The sequence below is a fragment of the Pituophis catenifer genome, unplaced genomic scaffold (genome assembly GCF_029215685.1).
Source record: "Pituophis catenifer annectens isolate HBS135680 unplaced genomic scaffold, rPitCat1.0.hap2 SCAF_15, whole genome shotgun sequence".
NCBI classification, from domain to species: domain Eukaryota; kingdom Metazoa; phylum Chordata; class Lepidosauria; order Squamata; family Colubridae; genus Pituophis; species Pituophis catenifer.
The window spans coordinates 11,767,099-11,772,413 of record NW_027256895.1 but is presented as its reverse complement, the minus strand read 5'-3'; positions in this window follow the sequence as shown (position 1 = coordinate 11,772,413).

Here is a 5,315-nt window from a genome sequence, read left to right as displayed (position 1 = left end):
GGCATGTTCCAAGTGAAGCCAACTCTGATCCCACATAACTTACAGCCCAAGTTTGACCCTGTTTTCCCCCTTCCCCCAGGGTGTGTCATCAGTCACATTCACCAATGAAGCAATTTCACGGGTTGTAGAGATCACTCCCCTCCGGCCACAGTGGGTAACTCCGGGAGACAGCCTTGACAGAGATATGTCTGGAATGTGCTTTTGTTTTTGGCTGCCGTGCTGCTTCGCCGTAGCTGCAAGTTCATTTTCCCATCCCCCTTGCCTATGGCAACTCGAGAGCAGGCCAGGGATGCTTTGCGAGTTGACACATGAATTACATTGAAGTTGATTTGTTCTACTCACTGGTTATATTATTGCTATAATATAACCAGTGAGCCATATTATTATTATTATTATTATTATTTATTATTATTATTATTTATTGAATTTGTATAGTGCCCTACTCCCGAAGGACTCAGGGTGGTGAACAGCCAAAAGATAAAATACATATAATACAAATGTTAAAAAAACCATTAAAATACAATTAAATAATTTGGCCCAGAAAACAAAACTTAAAACACCCCAAATTTATAAGACAAATTTAAAATTTAAAATTTTTAAAAACAGTTTAAAAAAGAGGTTAGGCCAGGCCGGCCTGCTGGAATAGGAATGTTTTGAGGGCACGGCGGAAAGCGCACAGATCTGTGATCCTCCGTATCTCCAGGGGGAGCTCGTTCCAGATGGCAGGTGCTCCCACAGAGAAGGCTCTCCCCCTGGGGGCCGCCAGTCGATACTGTTTGACCGATGGCACCCTAAGAAGCCCCTCTCTATGGGAGCGTACTGGTCGGTGAGAGGCTACTGGTGGCAGAAGGCGGTCTCGTAGATACCCCGGTCCTAGGCACTCTAAAGGTGGTAACCAAAACCTTGAAGCACACCCGGAAGACCACCGGGAGCCAGTGCAGCTCACGCAGGAGGGGGGTCACATGGGAGCGCCACATCGCTCCCATAACCACCCACGCGTCCGCATTCTGGACCAGCTGGAGCCTCTGGGTGCTCCTCAAGGGGAGCCCCATGTAGAGAGCATTGCAGTAGTCCAGGCGGGAAGTGACGAGGGCATGAGTGACCGTATTTTTTTTTTATTATTATTTGATTTATATGCCGCCCTTCTCCGGAGACTCAGGGCGGCTTACAATGCGTTAAGCAATAGCCTTCATACTTTTGTATATTTATACAAAGTCAGCTTATTGCCCCCACAAACTGGGTCCTCATTTAACCTACCTTATTTAATGAGTCCCGATCCAGAAAGGGACGCAACTGGCGAATCAGGCGAACCTGATAAAATATTAGACTCCAATAGACTCCATAGTGATACGTTCAAAGTGATTTTGTGCATTAAAAAAAAAATTGTGTCCAATAAAGGGCAATAGGCTATCATTGGTGAAAATTTTGACTATTGTTTCTTTAAAGATGGATTCCTTTGTAAATACAATCTGTACATTTCATTTTTATAAATAGTTGATATACTATAGAATAGTTGATTTATTATTCTTATTGTATTGAGCCAGCAGTGCGTGGCTGCAGCTAAAAATGCTAATGCAACCCTTGGTTGAATAAACAGAGGCATAGAATCAAAATCAAGTGAAATATTAGTATCACCTTATAAAGCTTTAGTAAGACCACACCTGGAATACCGCATCCAGTTTCGGTCCCCACCTTACAAAAATGATGTTGAGACTTTGGAAAAAGTGCAAAGATGAGCAAGTAAGTTGATAAAGGTCCTGGAGACAAAAACATATGGATAACGGTTGCCAAAAATTGGGAATGACCAGTCTAGAGAAAAGAAGGACTAGGTGGGGCATGATCGCAGTATCCCAGTTTTTGAGGGGCTTCCACATAGAAGAGGGGGTCAACTTATTTTCCAAAGCATCAGAAGACAAGGCAAGAAACTATGAATGGAAACTAATCAAGGAGAGAAGTAACCTGAAATTAAGGAGAAACTTGCTAGCAGTGAGGGCAATTAAAGAGTGGAACCGCTTGCCTTCAGACGTTGTAGGTACTCCATCATTGGAGGTTTTTAAGAAAAGGCTGGACAGATTAACAGAGTTGGAAGGGACTTTAGTTTAGTTTAGTTTAATGCGATTTATATGCCGCCCTATCTCCAATGGACTGAGGGCGGCTTACAACAATAAAATACACAATAACATTGATACAATATAAAATTAAAAAGTCCGAATTAACAATTTAAAATCAATTTAAAAACTATTAAGAACCCCCCCGCCCCATCAGTCCAGGCTACGAAACAACCAGGTCTTCATATCATGGCGGAACGAATGAAGGTCAGGGGCCATCCGGAGCTCCAAAGGGAGTTGGTTCCAAAGGGTGGGTGCGCCCACAGAGAAAGCTCTCCCCCTGGGGGTCGCCAGCCGACATTGTCTGGCCGACGGCACCCTGAGGAGGTGGGAACGCACCGGGCAATTGGAGATTGTTGCTGGCTGCAGGGGGTCCAACAAACATCCTGGATCTAAGCCATGAAGGGATTTATAGGTGATAACCAACACCTTGAACCTCACCCGAAGGGCAACCGGTAGCCAATGCAGGCCACGCAGGAGGGGTGTAACATGGGAGTGTCGGGACACTTTGCAGCTCATCTAATCCAAGCCCCCGCCCAAGCAGGAGACCCTAGATCTGCCTCTACCTAGGATCGAACTCACAACCTCCTGATTGTGAGGCAAGAGCTCCGCAGCTACTCTATTCTCTATTCCGATTGTTTTGGAAAAATAACAAGTGTGCCTGTGTGTCTTTGTATGTAACAGAATAACAGAGTTGGAAGAGACTTTGGAGGTCTACTAGTCCAACCCTCTGCTCAAGCAGAAAAACCCTATACCCGTGATGGCGAACCTATGGCACGGGTGCCACAGGTGGCATGCAGAACCATATCGGTGGGCACGCGAGCTCAGCTCCGGCACGCATGTGTGCGCCAGCCAGCTGATTTTCGGGCCTTCTGGGCCCACCAGAAGTCAGGAAACACACTGTTTCCGGCCTCCGGAGGGCCTCGGGGTGTGTGTGTGTGGGAAAGGCCATTTTTGCCCTCCCCAGGCTCCTAGAAAGGCTCTGGAGCCTGGGGAGAGCAAAAAACGAGCCTACCGGGCCCACCGGGCCATCACGTGCCAAAAGTGGGGGGAGCACGGGGGGCGGGGCTCATAGAATTATGGATGTGGGCACGCGTGCGTGTGACCCGACCGCGCTCCCCACACTTTTGGCACACGATGGCAAAAAGGTTAGCCATCACTGCCTTATACCATTTCATCACTGAAATCTAAGATGTCAGAAACATTATTTATTTATTTATTCATTTATTTATTATTGCGATTTATATGCCGCCATTCTCCCGAGGGACTCAGGGCGGCTTACAAAAACAATATCCAATACAAATCACAATAAAATTAAAATCAACAACCCAATTAAAACAAGCATGAAAGCTATTGCTTAACGCATTGTAAGCCGCCCTGAGTCTCTGGAGAAGGGCGGCATATAAATATAATTAAAAAAAAAATTAAAATTATAACAATGTACACTCATAACAGATCAGTTAAGTTGACAAAAGAGCCATGTTTTCAACGTGGCTCTTTCTTATTGTATGGACTATAGGTGTCTACAAGGCTGCCAGAATCTCCCCATATGTCAAGGTGTCTCACTGTTGAGAGAAGAACTGATGATACAGAATTGAAGATACATAGAAATACTACCCAAAAAACAAAACAAAAACCATGACAGGACAAACCAACGTTTGGAGGGGGAAAAAAAAATAATCCAGAAACTGAACAAAATCCAATTTGTTAAGGAACGATTCAGTTGAGGACAAGGATCTCTTCTTTAGAGACAGAGTTCTGTAAAATACAGGCATTTCACTTTTTTATAAGGTGAATTTTTATAAATCATTCACTTTGCCTCTAGGTTAAGAAAAAGTTGAAATGAAAATATATCTCCCTCCCTCCTTCCTTCCTTCCTTCCCTCCCTCCTTCCTTCCTTCCTTCCTTCCTTCCTTCCTTCCTTCCTTCCTCCTTCCTCCCTCCTCTCTACTTTCCTTCCTTCCTTCCACTCCCCTCCTCTCTCCTTCCTTCCTTCTTTCCTTCTTTCCTTCCTCCCTTCCTCCCTCCCTTCCTCTCCTACTTTCCTTCCTTCCTTCCACTTCCCTCCTCTCTCCTTCCTTCCTTCCTTCCTTCCTTCCTTCCTTCCTTCCTTCCTTCCTTCCTTTCTCCCTCCCTCCCCTTCCTATTCCCTCCTCTCTCCTTCTTTCCTTCCTTCCTTCCACTTCCCTCCTCTCTCCTTCCTTCCTTCCCTTCTGCTCCTCTTTTCTTCCTTTCTTCCTCCCTCCCTCTCCTTCCTTCCTTCTCTGCCTTCTTCACTCACATTCTTCCTTCCTTCCTTCTTTACTCCCACCCATCCACCCTCCCTTCCTCACCCCTCCTCTCTCCTTCTCTCTTTCTTTCCTTCCTTCCTTCCCTTCCGCTCCTCTTTTATTCCTTCCTTCCAACCTCCCTCCCTCTCCTTCCTTCCCCCTCTGCCTTCTTCACTCACATTCTTCCTTCCTTCCTTCGTTCCTCCCACCTTCTTTTCCTCTTCCCTTCTCTCTTCTTCTTTCCTTCCTTCCTTCCATCCACTCCCCTCCTCTCTCCTTCCTTCCTTCCTTTCTTCCATTCCGCTCCTCTTTTCTTCCTTCCTTCCTCCCTCCCTCACCTTCCTTCCTTCTCTGCCTTCTTCACTCACATTCTTCCTTCCTTCCTTCTTTACTCCCACCCATCCACCCTCCCTTCCTCACCCCTCCTCTCTCCTTCTCTCTTTCTTTCCTTCCTTCCTTCCCTTCCGCTCCTCTTTTATTCCTTCCTTCCAACCTCCCTCCCTCTCCTTCCTTCCCCCTCTGCCTTCTTCACTCACATTCTTCCTTCCTTCCTTCGTTCCTCCCACCTTCTTTTCCTCTTCCCTTCTCTCTTCTTCTTTCCTTCCTTCCTTCCATCCACTCCCCTCCTCTCTCCTTCCTTCCTTCCTTTCTTCCATTCCGCTCCTCTTTTCTTCCTTCCTTCCTCCCTCCCTCACCTTCCTTCCTTCTCTGCCTTGTTCACTCCCTTCCTTCCTTCCTTCCTTCCTTCCTTCCTTCCTTCCTTCCTTCCTTCCTTCCCTCCCTCCCTCCCTCCCTCCCCTCCTATCTCATTCCTTTCTTTCTTCCCCTTCCCCTTCTTCCCCTCTCCTCTCCTCTCCTCTCCTCTCCCCTCCCCTCCTCTCACATTCCCTCCCTCTAAAACTCAGATTATGCCATTCAATTATTCAGATAGGCTTGA